Raw genomic sequence first — 19,845 nt, forward strand, 5'->3', positions numbered from 1 at the left:
AGATCTTCAGCACTTGCAGTATCTTGTTTCACTAGCTGGCTACACATTGGCAAATTAGTCCTGAATTGCAGCATTTCTGCCATTGCCTGGGCTGATAAAGCTGTTAAGCTGGAGGAAGATTTCTAGTAACAAGTATATGCACACTCTTCACCCTCTAATAGTAACAGTTGCATGGCTATACTCCCAGAATCTCACTGTATTCTACCCATTTGTAAAGTCTGTCTCATGCTATACTTCTGGAACTATATCTGGATTTTACTCCTTTTCCTTTCCTAAATTGATCCACTTTCACAACGTTGAACTCTGTTACCTATTAACCCCATTGTTACTCTAGCTCTCGGCACTGGGTTTCACTATAACCACAATAATTTGCATTTATACATTACCTTTAACATAGCAAAGTGTCTCAAGGTGGTTCAAAGGAGCATTATCAAACAACATTTGACGTTAAGTCATACAAGAAGCTATTCAGACAGAGGATGAAAAGCTTGATCAATATCTTAAAGAGGAAAGAAAGGTAGCCTGTCCAGATGTTTTAAAAGAGAATTCCTGAGCCTATGATTTCAGCAGCTGCTGTAAAATTGGGAATGTTTAAAAGGTAAGAATTAGTGGAACACAGATATTGCAGAGTGTGTAGTGTTGAGAAAGAGCATAGAGGTAGGAAGGGAGTCAATGTAGGTCAGCGAATACCTGGGTGATGGATGAATTAATTTGGTGTGTGTTTGGATATGGCAACAAAATTTTGGATAACCTGAGGTTCAGAAAGTGTACAACATGGGATGCTTGTCTACAGGCAACAAAGGCATGAATAAGGACAGGTGTAAAAAACCTTGTTCCACATCAAACAGCTTTCAGTTAAAGGAACAGAACTCGGGGTTTGAGAATGGAATTTCTAGTAGTTGGAAGACAATAGCTTTGATCTTTCCAATACTTCATTGGAGGAAACATTTTCTCCGTGCAATACTGGAAGTTGGAGAAGCAGACATATATCTTAATTACAGCCGAGGGATTGAGAGAGGTGGTGAAGAGGTAGATCTGGTATGGTCAACATATAGACAGAGTATGAGAATATATGGCAGTCAATAAATAAAAGGAGTCAAAAGTCTTCTACTGGCATGTAAATAGCAAATGGGTTGTACGTGATACAGCGGCTCTTCTCTTGGAGAAAAAGAGGGTGATAAGTGCTTAGAGACCCACGATAAGGCAAGAATACTTTTATCAGTGTTTACTTAAGAAGAGAAATCTAACAAAATATCATGGATGTGGAAACAGTAGAGGCAATGGATTGGGTAAAATGTTTGAGAGGAGGTATTTTAAAAGCAGGTGCTTAGAATAGATAAATCCTGATGACTTGCACCCCTGGTTGCTGAGAGAAGTGTGAGTGCTGATAGTGGAAGGGCTTGCCATGATCTTTCAATCTTCTCTTGATATGAAAGAGGGGCCAGAGGCTTGGCAAATGTGACATCCTTATACAAGAATAGGCATGGGGCAGTCCTCGTAACTACAGACAAAATAGTTGAGTGGTGTGCGAGATTTTAGTAAAAAACAATCAGGGAATAAAAGTCAATAAGGATTTGAAGAGCTTTGAATTAATTGCAGTTAGTCAGCACAGATTTGGATAAGAAAAGACCTACTTCCACTAGCAAATGATACAAGGACTAAATTACGCAGAATGAAAGTCTTGCGCAAGGGACGTAGAGAGAATATGAGGGAGAACACTTCATACAGTGACTGGTAATGACCAGAAGTTCACTGCCACAAAGGTGATGGACGATCAATGATTTCGAAAACAAATTGGATGTGCACTTGAAGTAAGTAAACTTCAAGGGTTACATGGGTTGCATGGGAGAGTGACATTCACAATGAGGTTATTGGGGAATTGTAGAAACAGAAGGAGATGGTCAGACATTTGTTTCTCCAGATGGCCTCATTATGAATATTTGGTTGCACTCTATGGAATCAGCTCTGCAGGGGTCTTTTTTCACAGGTTGAAGTTTTGCAAGATTGATAACTTTATGAAGTTATTGTAGTTTATTGTTTCTGGGATGTGATTTTTCATTATCTATGTTCACTTGGACAGGAATAAAAGGTATGAAGTGGGGGTAAAGCTTCTGTTATTGATAGAATGATTGACATTTTTATAAGGCTGAAAGAGCAGCAGTTTTTTTTTCAAAAGAGATTTTTGAATGGGTTTCCTTTTTACCAGCATTGTGAAGAATTTTCATTATTATTATGTAGTTTATAGGTTTCGTACATAGCACATGTACAGTGAATGGAAATTGAGATGCAGGAAGCATTAAAGAGGTATGGGATAATGGAAGGCACATGGAAAGAGCATGGGAAATATAATTTTTAAAATGTATTCTTTCATAGGATGTAGACATCGCTAACAAGGCCAGAATTTGATGGCCATTTATAATTTCCTGTTGACTGAGTGCCTGGCTAGCTCATTTCAGAGGGCAGTTAAGAGTCAGTCACATTGCTGTCGTCTGCAGTCACATGTAGACCACATCAGGCAAGGATGGCAGATATCCCTCCCTAAAGGACAATATTGAACCAGACTGGGTCTCTGTGACAATCAATGATTGTTTCATGGTTTCACTATTGAGACAGTAAGGTGCCATGAACCATGTCTCCTACCAGAATGGTTTTGATACCAAAAGAATAGTGGTATATTAGAAATGCCCATTTTTGCAATGGTATAGTCTAAGGTGGGATTGCGGAGTGTGGGCTCACTATCCACAGTCTTATGCTGACATCGTAAATATCAGGCACTCTGGGAATGGGGTGGGAACTCTGTAATTGGATGCTGCCTAACCTTTTTGACTGCCACAATCCATTTTGACACGAATGTAGACCTAAAGATCTGGCTACAGAGTCTAAAGCAGGAAGTGTAAGTTAAAAAAAATCTAAAATCATATAGATAAAACAGAATTAAAGAGAAAGGAAGAAATGTGTAAGTGCAAGAAAGATAAAAGAGACAGAAAGAAAATGTTACAAACAGGTTGTTCATATTTGAATGGATATTTGGTGGGTAACTTTATGGTGTTACATATTTGTGCATACCAATTTTCTCACTAGCATATTGGTGCAACAAAGTATGCTCAAGAGCAAAGTAACTCAGGTAGCAACTTCCTGCTTTTTGGTTTAACTGCACATACTTAAATGCTTTACGTTGCTGCCTGATTTACTCATTCATAACAGTGAATGCTAGTGGATACACTGTTACATGCACCACAAAGATGTGGTCCAATATATTTAGTTATTTCCAGTGTCTAAAAGTTTCTATTTTCATAAGAAGCTTACAAGACGAAGTGAACATAAACTTGGCAATGTGATAATGGGGCTCCCTGGGCAGGTACTGGGGATATCAAAAAGGAAGGCCACCCTCAAAGCCAGCCAAGTGGAAAGAAGTGAGAAAGACCTGGTGTATCACTTTGTTGACCCTGCTCATTGTCAATCAATGCTCGATAAACAGTGATGGCCTATCCACGGCTGACAATGTCACAAACTCAGTAAGAATTGGCCTTTCTTGGCTTCTCGTCTCTGCTCCTGTCATTCTGGCTGTTTTCAGCATTTTTGTTTTTGTTTCAAGTGATTAAAAAGCTCAGTGTAATCTCCTGCCAGCAGGTGCTAAATAAGACAGAACAGAGAATTACAGAAAACTTCGGTAAGAATATTTAATAGAACACTGGAGACTGTAAGCCATGACAGAGTGATGCCTTGCAGGGAGGATAGATTAGGAAACTATGGCTGTGATAGACAGACTTTTTGAGATTTTAGAAGTGCAATACTGTTGTGGAACATAGATTATTGCTACACTATTTGGGAACATAGGAATAGGAGGGGGCTATTCAGCCCATTGAACCTGCCCTACTATTTTGTACAGTCATGGTGGATTGAACACTTCAATGCTTTACCCCCAAAACCCTGTACACTGTTGGTAATCAGAAATTATTCAATTTCTACTTTAAACATCATCAAGGACTGAGCTTCCACAGGCTTCTGTGCTAGAGTATGCTAAAAGTTCGCAACCTTCTGAATAAACGTTTTTCTCCTTAGCTTGGACCTAAGTGGCATTGCCCCTATTTTTAAACTGTGTCCATTAGTTCTTGACTCTCAGAACAGGAGAAACATCTTACTTGCATCTGCCCTTTCTATCCCTTTAAGTATTTTGTAAGTTTCAATGAGATAACCTGACCAAGATCAAGAGGAATTTTCCCTGAGGCATATTTCTGAGAAAACATGAAAACAGAGCATCAGAAATACTCTGGAGTATAAAGCATTTTGAAGTATTTTAATTGCTACAATGTCACAAAATTTTACGATTGGATCAAATTTCACATTCATTAAAATGCAACATTTAGAAAACAGTTGTTTCACATTCCTTCCTGAAAAGACAAACTCACAAATTCCATGTTTTGAACCACATCAAGTCAGTTTAAGAATCAATTTCTTCTGAGCTGCGGGCATAGTTCTTCTCACCATTACCTGCCTGCCTCCCCATTTACTTATATTGTACCCTCTCACTTTAGCCTGTCATTCCAACCCAAACTTGATAGAAGGGAATATCAAACAGGATCATAGTGGTAATTGAACTGACAGTTGTGTGTGTAAGCCTCAACAGCAGAGGCTTTGTCAACCTAGCCAGTTAAAGAACCAATGTAGGGCCATTTCCCTGGGCTGCTGGCAATCACATGGCTTTTCTTCAGTCTCTTGCAGGGGCAGGGGTGGGGTGAGGGTCCAGCAGTACTGAAGCCTCCATGGCCCAGGTGAAGGGGACTCCATTCTTAAACGCCGCTCTTGTGGTCCTACACTCACAGCTGATGGGATTATTCCTCTGATCACCAGTGCCTACCAGACAGAGAAAAAACATTCCAACTGCTTATGAAGGCACCTAAAAATGGAGATGCACTTTTTCTTGCAGCCTCAGCAGCGTCAACCTTCTTGGGTGATGCAGTCTAGGCTGTAGAGCTATCAGCTTTCTGAGAGAGCTATCTCACTGCCCTTAATTGGACAGCAGGCCCAAGTGTACCAATTAATAGTACCACCAGGAAGGATGATCCAGAATTCAGGGCCTACCCTGTTCAGGATACTTCATGAGATCCCCTTGAATCCTTTGCATCTGTTTACTTTTAATTTTGTCAGCGAGTTTGTCACATCTATATATATATTATAGTATTCTACTTGTCAATATAGAACACTTTTATTCTCTTTGCACTATCTTCTCTGTTAAAAGTACTTACAGAATTACTTCACATCCATATTACCTAGTGGCCAATGACTAATATTTCTTTAAAAGTGCTTCCATGTTTTATTGTTACATTTTTACCAACAAAGTGTTAACTTGCTGTTCAAATCCCACAGGCTGCAGAATTTTCTACCTGTCATTCAATACAATTGCAATGGTTCATAGCAGTCCATCAAGGCTCTGGTGGACATTCTTTCTATATTGCCCACAACCCAAAGTCGCTGTACCTTTTGCTGCTGCTCTCTGTTGTGTTGCATGCACTGTGCAAATCATTGAGCAAAATGCTCCATTATAACATTAACCATACGCTCTAGTAGAAGGAATAGGTAAGAACTCGGTCATTGTGGCTCATGAAGCAAATTTGGAGAACATTCAAAGTTTGAGACCTCACTATTTTTTGTATCCATGGTATTGAATAGTTTTCCAATTCTGTATTTGTTGAAAATTGTTCCAGTGTGCACCAATAAATAAGTTCTTACATTGTGATGTTAGCATCAGAGAAATACCATACACTATTCATAATTCCAAGCATAGCCATTCACCTTGACTTAAATTTAATGAGCTCAATCGGCAAATTGTATTTATATATACAGTACCATCAACACTGACAGCCACTTAATGATTGTTAACCTCATCTATCAGTATGGGGCAGGTCAGAGATTATGTTCAGAAAACAAGGCAGGAATTTTATATAGAAATAGTGGCCCCACTCACCAGCTTGTGAGCAAGGTGCAAGCCAGTATCTATTGGTCGAGGAAGTCACTACCAGATTTTACAGTTGATTTGCCCAAGGTTATTGCATCCACTCCCATATGGGCAATTAGAAGGCTGGAGGGGGAGAGGAACAAAGGGAGTGTCACCCTTGCCACTTGGGAGGTGGGGAGTCTTTCCTGGGGCACAGAGTGACCAAACAGAAGGCACTCATCACCGCTGGCCGCCCTCCCCTCCACTCAATCTGCTGCCAGGGTATACCTGGCAACTTCACCACATGGCATGAGCACATCTATCATATCCCTCTGCCACTGTAAAAATACTACAAGCAGCAAGAGGGGTGTATTAAGTGACTATTAAATGACCAAAGATGGGTGGACCACAGAACATGTACCTCCCATGGGTAAAATATTAGCAGAGGTGGGTAGGGCACATCATCCTGCCAATGGCACCTGATTTAAGCCCCCACTACCTGCCTATCTATTCCCAGTAGGGAGGAAAGAGGGGGGACTGACGAAAATTTCTGGCTCAAAAATGGAATTGGGAAGGAATCAATTCTGGGAGAAGAGCTTGCCAAGTCTTGTACCTATTTGATTTGTAGAACCTTAAGACAACTTCTGAATTCCTCAGAAGTATTATTGTAGTTCGATTGTTACGTCAGAAAGACATTTTTAAAAGGATGATGAAGAATCATTAACTGGTTGGATGTGCTTATCTAAGATAGATAGATGCCTAAAGACCAGAAATAAATAGCTAAGCATTATGCCGAAACAATAGAAGCCATCTTATTAAATGAAAAATACACACAGGTTATTTATTCTTTTTTTTGTAGCAGTTAATTTTTTTGTTGACCAGAAATATGCTAAAATATAATTGTCATTAGTTAAACATACATACTAGAATTTATCTTTAAGTTTCATCTTATTTTACAATGCAAACAAAAATACCTTTCAATGTTAGCATCAGTGCTTCTCCTGTTGCATGTTGGAGTTACATTTGAATTGTCTTGCATCTTTTTTGGTGCTGTATAATACTTGTACTTCAAAAGGAATGATGTTGCTCTATTCTTCAATATTCTTGGAGTGAAAGCCTGTCTTTCTTCTGTAAACCATTTGGAATGTTTATCAAGGAGGTCTCCACTAAATGTTTTCTTTTGAGGATCTTGAAAAGGTCTCTTGATCAGGTTCTTGTTCCTGAACTGGATTGACCCAAAATAATAATGAATAGTCAGCATGATTGTCAAGTACATAGGAACAGGAACAGGTCATATCACCTTTGAGTCTATTCTGCCATTTGATGACATCCTGTCTAATCGTGATTTAACTGTTTAGACTTACTTATGTTCCAGAAAACTATCAATCTTAGTTTTAGAATTATCAATTGATCTTGAATCAATTGCTTTTTGCAAAACAGATATCAAAATATCCTGCAATTCCGGTGGATAGTAATAAAATATGGACAGTTCATTTTGGAATTACATCATATGATTTTAATATCTGATTTGAAATGGTTTTAAAAGGGAAAAGCACTGATGGCCACAACAATTAGCTGAACTTATAGGTTAACCATGCTTCATGAAACAAATATAGAATAAACAACATAATCTGAACTGGAATGAACATATTATCAAAAGACACTGAAACCACACAAACCAATTTTGAGTGATATGTGATATATATAAGTTAATATATTATAATTAATAATACATATTAAAATATAAACATATTAAATACAAAGAAATAATTTTTACAGTTTAGATTTTAAAGTAGCGGCATATGCGGATGATTACTTTGCCAAAGTGTTTACAAAAGTATCTAGGTGAGACAGTCCTTCCAGAACAGTGACTTAATTCAGTGAGTATGAGGAAGTAGGCACTCCCTGGGCTACTAATGCAGAATTGCTTTTACTGCAATGGTTTATATCAGGGAGTGCAAACATTGAAGGCACTTAGCTTTCAACACTTAAGGGTGGATTTTAGCTTAGAAAATCCCTCAGAAAAATTGTAGGTAGTATTTGGGGAGACCTGACTTGGGTGAGATGCAAGTATAGTCTTCCTCCTATAATTGAGTATAGGACAGCTCAGGGAAAGCCCAGTTACCTGAATAGAAAAGTTGAATTTGTGAAACTTCCAGACCAAGAATGTTTGGTTAGAAATCTGCAGTCTGTTGGAGAAGGTGACAGTCTATGCTCTGAGTTTTTTTTTATGTATTTGTGTAAGAAGGCTTGACAGTTCACCAGAAAGAATCAAGAAGAATCAATTAAGTTGAAGTTGTTAAGACTAAGATTGTTAAAAGGAGTCATTTCTACAGATTTGACTCGCTAATGGATAGTATCAGGAAATGAATTGAGACTTTGTTTTGCGATGTTTCATGAATATTTTGCACTATTTTCTATGTTTATATAGCTTGGTTTGTTGTTTCCCATTTGTGTAATAAATGTCTGTCCTGTTATTAAAGACACTTCGAAGCCTCATGTGACTATGTTTCAGTGACTATCATTTGGCTTTAAAAAAATCTATCAGGCCAAACTTATTCTAGTATCTCACTTCACAGTGGTACCATCAGCTGGGAATCATAACATCTTTCAGATGTGAAAAGACCCTCATCTCTTTTCATTTGCACCTGTGTAATAAGTTTAACATACTGGAGATGAAAGACAGCATGTGCAATTTTCAAGCTTGAAAATAACAAACTCAGATACTAAACTACACAAACCAGCTTATATTTCAGGGAACCAGTTTTGGCAGAGCAGGAAGATAGATTTTTGACTGGCAAAGTGGAAGCAACTGGAGAACCATCTTTCACTGGGCTTCTGAAGGAAAAGTGTGCAATGATAGCACTGATTTTAAAACATCAGAACACCGAGAGCTCAAAGGACAACTGAAATATTGACTTCTGCTGATTATTATTAAATTGGAGAGGGTGCAGAAAAGATTTACAAGGATGTTACCAGGACTGGAGGGTTTGAGTTATAAGGGAAGGCTGCATAAGTCGGAACATTTTTCATTGGAGTGCTTGAGTTGAGGGGTTGATCTTGTAGAGTTTTATAAAGTCATGAGAGGCATAGATAAATTGAATAGCAGAATTCTTTCCCTGGGGTTGGGGAGTTCAAAACTAGAGGGCATAATTTTAAGGCGAGAGGAGAAAAATTTAAAAGGAACAGCGAGGCAACCTTTCCACACAGAGGGTGGTTCGTATGTGAAATGACCTACCGGAGGAAGTGGTGGATACAGGTAGAGTTACAACATTTAAAAGGAATTTGGACGGGTACATGAATAGGAATGGTTTAGAGGAATATGGGCCAAATGCAGGCAAATGGGACTAGTTTAGTTTGGGAAACTCGGTCAGCATGGACAAGTTGGATCAAAGGCTCTGTTTCTGTGCTGTATGATTTACATGACTCTATCAAAGTGGGTGGTGTTTAAGGTGTTCTTCGGCATTAATGTTCAGAACCTTATAATACAGTATAATTTAGGTGCTAATGAGGTGAAGAGGTGGCTGTGACAGGGGTTGAAGTTGGAAAACTAGATTCCCTTTTGTTCACCATAAGATACTATCTTGTGAAAGGAGTTAAAACTTGTATTAAGAACAGTTGCCCAGAGGATCATTACGGGATTGATTGACAGTTAAATTGCCTGGTCGCAGTCAATAAAGAGACTGCAAGCCGCCTATGTGGGTGATGCTTTATTTTTAGGCTAGATGATAGGGAGTAAACAAATGTTCACTGAGAAGTTTGAATGCCACATTGAAGGTACGTTAATTTTTACATTTCACTGGCTGCTGAGAATTTGAAATGAATCAAGTGACTTTCTGGATCATGTGGTCAAGACTTCAACAACTCTTTATTGACTTTTATTCTTGAAATTCTCAAAATTCCACCTAAGAATAGTAAGCAGTTATTAGGAGAAAGGGAGTATTTACTCATCAACACCATAGGTGACACTCTTGGTTTGCAAGACGAAGGGAGGAGGAAAGAAGTCTTGGGAAGTAGCACCAGCTGTTACAGGAGTGAGGGATGGGAGGCACAGAAGGACGAGGTGAATTGCTTCCTGCTTTCCTCCCCTGTGGGTACATGACATCTCTCCTCCTCTGGACCTACTCCACCAGGACCTGCAGGACAGTGTCCAAGAATCTGTGTGGTCTTCTTATATGATCCCTGTCCTGTCCAGAGATGAGCTGCTGCACATCAGCCAGCACGTTCTATACTTTGGTGGGAATATGTTTGTGAAGCTCCCATATACTGCTCCACAAAAATTGCGTCTCATCAATACTTCGGTGTTAAACTGCAGATGCCCCCGATATAGTGCCTCCAGGCAACTCGAATTAGCAATTCAGACTGAAGTTGCATACTAAAACCAGATATTCAAACAGATATTCATTATTACCATTGCACCATTTTGCATCTGTTTTCACCCTTTCACTGACATAGGCTCTTTTCCATCTTGGTCATTTCCTGTTATCTATTTTTAAAAATTCTTGCATGGGATGTGGGCTTCGCTGGTAAGGTCCGCATTCTCTGACTTATAGCTGAGTCACAGCAATCCACCTGGTGAAGGTATACAAACAGTGCTACCAGGGGTTTAATCCTGCAACAGTGATGGAATAGCAATGTAATTCCAAGTCTGGGTGGTGTGTGACAGCAGGGGAACTTGTATGTGGTGGTGTTCTCATGCATCTGCTGTCCTTGAGCTGGTAGATGTCATAGGTTTACAATGTACCGTTAAAGAAGCCTTGCTGAGTTGCTGCAATGCATCTTGTATATACATGGGCTGCTTTGTCCTGGATCATGTCACGTTTTTTGCAAGTTGTTGAAGCTGCACACATCCAGAAAAATGGGGAGCATTCCATTAAACTCTTGATTTGCGCCTTTTAGATGATGGACTGGGAAGACAGGAGATGAATTACTTGCCTCAGAATTCCCAGCATCTTCTAGCTACAATATTTACATGGCTTGTCTTGTTTGGCTTTGGGTTAATAGTAAACCCTGCCCAAGGAAACTGATCGCAATGCCAATCAATGTCAAGGGGGTGTCATGTCAATGATAGTCATTGCCTGCTACTTGCATGCTTTGAATTTTGCTGCTGATCAGCCCATGAATGTTGTTCAGGTCTTGCCGCATACTGGCACCGACTGCATCAGTATCTGGGGAGTCGAAAATAGTACCGAACATTGTGTAATCATCAGTAAACATCAGTGATCAGATTGTTACTGTGTAAGTACCAGTCGACAGCACTGTTGACAACATATTGCATCACTCTGATGATGATTGAGAGAAGAATGATGAGGTTATATTTGATTCAAACAGATGCCCTGACTTTTATAGCAAAGGGAAATTTTCAATATATTGCAGGAAATACCAATATTGTAGCTCTACTGGAGTAACATGGCTAGAGGTTCATTGAGTTCTGGAGTACAGTGTTATTCAGTATTGTCTTCAGTATTATTGCCAGATTGTAGTCAGGGCTTTTGTAGTACATATTGTCTGCATATGTAACTTGATAAATGTGGGGTGAATTGAGTTGGCTGAAAGTTGACATTTATTCTGAGCTGCTTGGTCCATTCGAGCTCTATCTCATTTAACACAGTGGTGGTGGTGACGTATAGCCTGATGGAGGGTATGCTCAGTGTGAATACTGGACTTTGTTTTCAAAAGGACACTGTGGTGATCACTCCTACCTAATACTGTCATGAACAGATGCACCTTTGATGGGAACATTGGGGATGAGAATATCTATTACTATTTTCCCCTTTTTATGGTTCCCTTAACACCTGCTACAAATCCAATCTGGCAGATATGTCCTTCAAGACAACCATATTCCACCTCTAAGTGGTGTTCAACATAGAGGAATACTGATTCATCAGCCGAAGGGGAACAGTCAGTAGTAATCAGCAAAGAGATTTCCTTGCTTGTGTTTGTCCTGATGATATGAGATGGCAAGGTCCTCAGTTACTGATGAGACCCAGGGCAACTCCCTTGAAACTGTACACCACCGTGTTACCAACCCTTCTGTTGGGTCTGTTGTGCCTGTAGGATAGAATATAGCCAGGGATGGTGATGATGGTGTCTGGGCCATTATATGGTACAGTTTGGAAAGTATGGCTTTGTCAGGCTGTTGCCTAATTAGTTAGTGAGATGGATCTCCCAATTTTGTCACAATCCCCTGCATGCTCATTGGGAAGACATTGCAGCATTGACAGCTGGGTGTGGTGTTGTGGTTTCTAGTGTCTACAGGTGCCAGGTGATCTGTTTGGTTGTGTTCCTTTTTGACTTTGCTGTAATGGCTTGATTGAACTGAATAGCTATTAGGCTGTTACGGCTGTTTATGCTGTTGAGCTCTTTCACAGAGTCTTAATGCTCTAGTGTTAGATGGCTTTTTTCTTACAACAGTCAGTGATAGTATCATGGCACCATCACTGAAACTAGCTTTCAATTCCAGATGTTTAAAATTAACTAATTAATTAATTGAATTTGGATTCCACCAGATGCACTGGTGCTGCAGCATTAGCTTTGACCTCTGGATTACTAGTCCAGTGACATGACCATCAAGATCAGTGAAGTCCTATAGATACTATATGCTTACCTGCAACAGTTCAAATTAGAAAAGTGAACCTTCTCTAATCTTGCACCTAAGACTCATTTGGCAGTAATTTAAACATCAATAAAAGGGCTACTGCACTGATGGAGAAGCCGTTTATTAGATAATATGTTAAATGAAGGCTCCATCTGTGTTCTCAGATCCATGTAAGAGATCCCTTGGTACAAGTTGAGAGCAGAAAGAAGGATATCCGGGCCAAGATTTATCCTGAATCAATTTACATGTTAGAATATATAAATTGCATGAGTAATTTAACATCTATTGTAATGAGGCCTATTGTTGGAACAGCTCTGAGTTCCATGGTTTTACACTGTCAAGGCATTTAGGATAACTTTCACTAGAATTAAAATGCACAGTTGGTGCTGGTATTAGCTAATCCAGTTGGAGTCTATATTTTGAAGATTTTACAAATTCAGTAGCAATCTCTGATGCTGAGAATTTTTTTTTGTCTTTCTGCCTTCACTGATCTGGACTTGCTACCGACTGTTTCTGATGGAGTAATGCCACTAGAAAATCTGCTGCCTGCCACCTCTTCACCACTCCATTGTCAGGAGCACATATGGTGTGCCATATGGGCATGACTTTGTAAAGACAATGAATTCCAACTGATATTTTCCCACAGAATATATACGTAACAGAGAGACCATTTATGAATATTAACACCCAAGGGGATATGCAGAAGATGAGTTTGTTCACCAAAGTGGCAATGGGATAGCACTTTCATCTGCTGCATGAAGACCTGCTATAAATCCTACAGCTTTCCCTGTGGCTGTGAAGGTGATGAGTGCACTTAACATTTATAGCACAGGCACAGTTCAGGCAGCCACAAGATTTATGAAATAACAGTCAAAATGCAACCAAATACAGCCTGGATATGACTTAATTAGGAGGCAATAAATGTGTCTTCTAATTTCCCACATTACAATAGTGACTACAATTTAATTGGTTGTAAAGTACTTTAAGACATGCTGCGGTCATGACAGGAGACATGATAATTGCAAGTCTCACTTTTAGTAGTACAGAACTTGAACACTACTGATTGTAGAATCACATAAATAGTAAATGTTTCGTTTTGGCTTTTGAGAAAAATTGGTTAATACTTGCTGAATAAGGCTGAGTGTATTAATAGCCATACTAAAATCAATTTAAGATCATTTGTAGAGGCTCAATTAGATTTCCTGTATGAGCCATACATTTATATGCAGGAACCCATAGTTCGCAAACAAAAGGAACATATAGATGCCTCGTACTTTTTTGAATTACCCAGAATTTGGGAAACATTTAGTTGCCAGTATTTTCTCCATGAAAATACCTTGGCTAAACAGAGTCAACCTGCTGACCAATCAGCAGCCTTTTCCTGCACTTAAAATTGTTACAATCATTTAACACTTGAGATCCTTGCGTTTGTCCTGATGAGTGTAACATGAAAAACTTTGGCAACATGTCGCTCTTTTCAGCGTTATTCAATTTTTTCTTCTTTCTTTTAAGGAGGAAAATTCAGCTAGCATCAAAGCAAAGCAGAAGTAAACTTAGAAAATGTTATGCATCTGTTACTTCTTCTAAGGTCCAGTGTGGAAGAGTCGGTATATACATTGTAAGTTCCTATAGAAAATTTCTTCAAGTCACTTGACATGAAAGATTGTCTAACCAAGTTTTGCTATAGTTTAATGCCAGTAAAGCCAATGGCAATGTGCACATTGTGCATGACAAAATGTAAAGATCAGATATTGTATGTGAAATATGCTGGAGTACAATATATTCACTCTCTACTCTTCTTCAGGACGGAAACACTAGCTTTTTCAAACAACTAGAAAAATACATTTTACACAATCTTAAAAATTTAAGTCTTCTAAACAAAATTAAAAATAAATTGTGAAGTTCTTGTGAAGCTCATTTGAATTGTTTTTCATTTGATTGTTATATATGTATAACACTGCTGACATTGTGACCATTTAAATGCTTTTAGGGAAGTGTTGTATGATGAATCCTCATCACTGCTCACCACGTTGTGTGAGCTAAATCATAGATTTGCTGCCTCTGTTGTCTTTCATGGTAGGATCTACAGAGCTTAATGGTGTAGAGGAAAATTACTTAGTTATCTAATGAGAGAGGCTCTTGACTTAAACAAAATGTAGCTTATTGCATGGCAGTAATCAATATACAAGTTATATGTGATGGGAATTATTACAGAGACTATGAGGAAGACCCAGCTAGTAAGTCTTACTCCTTCGAGACCCTAAAAGCCTCTTATCATGTCTGAATGACATTGAAAAAGGTGGCATTTGAGGCACTTACCAGCATGAAGCCTTTCAGACCTTTACACCCTCATATGATAGGAAGTGAAATAGGAAATTGAATAGTAGTTGCTATTCCTACCTGAGACTGCAGGCCAAAAGCAATGTGGTTGACTCTTAACTGTCTGTTGCAAATGACTAGTGAGTCTATCAGTTTAGGGCAATAATAGATGAGTACTAAATACTGACCAGTCACCAACACCCAAGTCCTGCGAATGATTTTTTTATTTTAAAAAAGCAATTGAGTGTATTCAAGTCTGAGACTGATTGATTGATTTTGGACACTAAAGAAATCAATAAATATCAGGACAGGGTGGGAAAGAGCAGTTCTGGTAGATTAGACATGAAGTTGTTGATCAATTGTGCCAGCATGAGGACCAGATGGCCTACACTTACTCCTAGCTCTTACATACTTAAAATTGAAAGAACAATTCATCAAAGTAAATTTCCTTTGAACATTTTGAGAACAAACCTCGACTCTTGGTCATAAAATTAATCCAGTCAAGTAGCATCGTACTTTCTTCAGAACTGGAATCTAAAGTATTGATTTAAAGATCTTTTTTCTGGACAATTTTCCATTTCAAGATCTCAGATTACTGACTCCATCGTCGTTCCTCTCAACAAGCTGGACATTATCAAAATTGACTGAATTCACTTTTAACCTGTTTTTATGAAATGTCAGCATTTAATTTATTACTACATTGCAACTCATGGTGATGTTTTTACTTTCTTACAAAGTACTTCGGCAACTTAGCTGTAACCTGATCCAATAAGAATAGAATCACATCTCAGCGATGAGCTGCTCCCTTAGAAATTCTTCTGTCCAAATTATATAAAGCACAAGTGGCATGATTTTCTGCAGGACTTCTCCTGCTGTCATTCAGTAGGGGTTATTTTAAGGAAAAAGTAAAAAACAGGCACTAAATGAGTACTGTGATAATAATACATATCTGTTTGGAAGTTTAGTTTTATCATAGTTCCAATTACTTGTTACCATAATTTAAACGTACTAAGCGATGCTAAAACATATGCAGGTTTAACACATATAGATCTTTGTGAAACAGTACATGTGGGTTTAGTCACCCATCTCTGTCGAGAACGTGGAGTATTGTGGATGACAAACATTTCGGATGCCTTGGGACTAAGAGGTGCAGTACTGGAGATCTGGTTGGCAGTGGCCCAGAGTAGGAAGGATGTCTAAGGCTTAAAGATATCTACTCTCCTTTTTGAGCACCCTATCTTGCAACAGCGAATGTAGTTCTGCCTGGCTGCCCCCATTACTCCTGTAGACAAAGTAAGATACATATGATCAAACATACTCCTAATGACTTCCATAAGATGTCAACCAAGATACTGGACAGCATTTACCCTTTTTAGGTAAAAGCCTCAGAAATGTTCAGGGAAAAAAAGTTGATACAGTGTTGGAAAAATCTAGAGAAAGTGACCCCAAGTCTCTCCTGATTTCTTTCAAAAACCTTTTTCAAACATACTACAGCAAACGAATAATAAAAGATCATAAGGATGATACCTTTAAGTAGTGCTCAAATCTTCTGCAACAATTTGTTTACTTCCAATCAGCTAACCATTGTTAGGAGAGAGCAGTAGTTGAAGCATTATTCACCAATGTCATACATCCTCCTTAACATTGAAAGGCAAACTAATTGTTAATCATCTCTTTAACAAACATCTGGTTTATTGTTTCTAAGATTGGTGTCAACTCCTTTACCATCAAGGTATCTTAGCAATAAAGATCAGCTCCCACACCCACTTATTCAGCAGTAACTTCTGTATTCTGTGGTTTAAAGGTCACTTTGAAAGCTACTGAGAAGAGTGTAAGGTAAGTGGTATGGTGTCAGTGGGCGGGGTGTTAGGGTGCCAGATGGGATGAAGGGTACAGTGCCATGTAGGTGAAGTGGCAGGATAGCAGTTAAGTGAAGGACATATGTGAGAAGAGGGGTATAGGCCTCAAGGTGGATGAGGGAGTACAGGTCCAGGCCAGTTAGGGTTGGCAATCAGTTGGGTGATGGATTCAGGTGCACTTGGGGTGATGGTGTTTGGGTGGCAGGTAACTGGGTGAAGGAGTCAGGGCAGTTTGAGGCAGGGAGTGGAGAGTTGGGGGGTCCTGGGGTGAGCCTGATCTTCTGGAGGAGTGGGAAGAAGGAGCAGGGGGAGCATTTAGTCAGGTCAGGATGGCGATGGGGAGTTGGTGGGGTGAAGAAATCGGCTTCATGGTGAGTTAGGTTAGTGGGTGTTTGGTCGGAATGAGTAGGAGGGGTACCAGAGGCAGTTGGAGTCCCAAGGGTTTAGGTCGGGGTATCAGATTTGGGGAGTTTAAGTGTAGGTTGTCAGGTCGTTTGGGGTTTGGAGGTTAGGTCCGAGTTGAAGTGGGAGTGTGGGGTGTGGGAGTTGTAGTTGAGTTGATGGCGAGTCCTTCTTGTGGGTAAAATTTAATGTCCTTCCCCAAGCCCTTTGGAAGTGGGAGGACAGGTTGGAAAGTGGTGGGTGTGGATCAAGCTGCTTTTCTAACTCTTCCCTGATTGGGTTTGGAGTGAGAAAGCCCTTTGATAGTATTTCTGTATTAATGCCAACTGAGGCCCTTGTGATCCTGCTATCATCGCTCTTTAATAGAGTTATACAGTGAGTACAAAAGCAAATCCCTGTCAGGTTTTCTTGTCACTCTCAGATGTGGGGGCAGGGTCTGGGGTGGATCTCCTCTTGTTAAGCACTCAATACTTGATTGAGGGACCTGGCAGGAGAAGGAGTTCGGGGGTGGGTGCTGCTCCTGAAAGCCAACCTGGGAATGCCTGTCACTGATTACTCAAGTGCCTGATTAGCAATTATTATGAAGGGTCTTCACCAAGAGAGGCAAGGTGGGACTTTCATCGGGGCTCCAGCCAGCTGGCAAGACTCCCAAAGTCCGGACTAAATTCCTCCCTTTATTGGTGGTATTGCTATTGAGCATGTACTAAACCCAGGAAAGATGTTAGTCTTATCTTTCCTTCTTTTCAGGGTAAGGAAAAAGAATTAAATAATATTCAACCAAAGCTCCACAGGGAACTGTTAGTTCTAAAATGAAAGGTAATTAAAGTTCTCAGTGCTAGTTCTCAGCTGTCAAGAGCTTTAGTACAGGTTACTCATGAGAACATACTGCATCAAATTCTTGGACCTTTTGACATTCCTCTGATACAGAAATGTCCTACTCCACCAAGCAAATTCCAACAGAGGAAATGAATTCCACTCCTACTTTCACTTCCCAAAAGGCAAATCTTTTTTGATTTGTAACCAGAGTTCAATACTATTTTGAGATCAAGAATTTTATGAAATAACATCTTTGAGCCTAACACTCTGGGAGTCCTGTTCTGCCCACAAAAATGTATGTCATCTTCTCACTTTTTTGTGGTGATAAGAAGTCACGTGGTACCTGAAAAATGGATGCTAGGTGGCCAATTTATTTCCTGTCATATTTTTGACAAGTTTATTAGATTTTATTGCGACTGTGGCCAAGTAAAACAACAATCCATAAGACGTGGCATGAATGAAGATTCAGAAGGCATTACATTTGATACAAAATTCAGGAATTTATTAATATATTTTTAAACTGGTTGATGAACAGAAAAGGTTTAAGTTTGATCAAATGTTAGGAGTGGTATATCCCCGAGGTCCGTGCTTAGTGTATCTTTTAAGGAGAAACATGGAATAGAGTATATACAGTTTAAAGTGCTGAAAGATATTGATGACTGATTAGATGTGAATATGAAATAAATAATTTCCTAAAATTGTAAGTACTTGTAAATGAAACGTCCATTCTTGATTTTATAAATGGGCCATAACGTACAAATAATTAAAATGATGCTAAATTTGTTCAAGGTAATGATTATGCCACAAATGGAGTACTGAAACTGAATGATTTCTTGTACAAATTTATCATTTTTATTTAAAGAGAGTTCATTATGGTCAGAGCCAGTACAGTGTAGATGCACAAGGTGCTACCAAGGACAGGAAATTATGATGGAAGAAGAACTTGAGATAATAAAATTATCTCCATTGGAACAGAAAAGGACAAAAGAAGATTTAAAACTGAGTTTTGCTCAATGAAGAGTTTTGATAAGGTGCATAGAGAAAGATGATTTCCTCTAGTTGGAGATGCAGTGCTGGGGCAAGAAATTTCCTTTGAGATCATGAGAATGTGTAAAAGAGAGCTACTGGACCATGAAATCTTACCACAGAAGTACTTGAAGCATCTATCAGAACATCTTTTAATATGTGGAGGTAAGTACAGATACCATGGAGAGCGAGTGGTGGAATCATAATACCTGTGAACTACTTTAGCAAAGAACTGGAATATAAATAATAGGTGAAACAGTTATTTGGAAATGTTAATAATTTTAAGGAATGTTTAAACTTTGAAACCTTCAGTTCTGAACTCAAAAGGGCAAATTTTGTATACGTGTACTGCTAGAAGTGCTGTGGGATAAATTCACGAATGTAGCATAACCACCAAGGACTTGCACTCAAAGGTGCTGCAGCTAAAAGAATTGTCCCCTCCATGTTGCATCCCATCTTTGATTAACTTCTGCTTCAATGCATAACTCCTGGCTGGGACCACTGGACGTATGAATGGATAGTGTGAGTTGCTTCCAGCCTTGAACAGTGAGAAAAGTCCACAACAGGGAGAAAAAGATGAAAGAACTATAGAATGTTGACAATATATTTTTTGTGATGAACCTACAATGATAACTGTTGAGTGTTTTCAATGTAAGCAATAAGGAATCAATTATAAGGTGTTCTTGAAATGAAAGAGCAATTTTGTTACCTGCTAACCTCAAGAAGGATTATAAAGATTCAATGTAAAGCATATGACCTCTCTGAAGTCCACTAGGCGGACACACACACACATGAACAAAAGAACATACAATTTAGGGTTAACACAGTGTGGAGCTGGAGGAACACAGCAGGCCAGGCAGCATCAGAGGAGCAGGAAAGCTGACGTTTCA

At 39.1% G+C, this 19,845-nt stretch overlaps 1 long non-coding RNA gene across 1 annotated transcript in view; it reads right to left on the minus strand.

Annotated features, from left to right (window-relative positions):
* Positions 1 to 6,934: 6,934 nt before the first annotated feature.
* Positions 6,935 to 19,845, minus strand: part of LOC125483933 — a 25,481-nt gene continuing 12,570 nt past the window's right edge. Inside the window, exon 3 of the long non-coding RNA XR_007262797.1 lies at positions 6,935 to 7,160. This is a non-coding gene — a long non-coding RNA (uncharacterized LOC125483933). The remainder of the gene's footprint in view (positions 7,161 to 19,845) is intronic.

Source organism: Rhincodon typus, chromosome 9 (assembly GCF_021869965.1).
Source record: "Rhincodon typus isolate 14 chromosome 9, sRhiTyp1.1, whole genome shotgun sequence".
NCBI classification, from domain to species: domain Eukaryota; kingdom Metazoa; phylum Chordata; class Chondrichthyes; order Orectolobiformes; family Rhincodontidae; genus Rhincodon; species Rhincodon typus.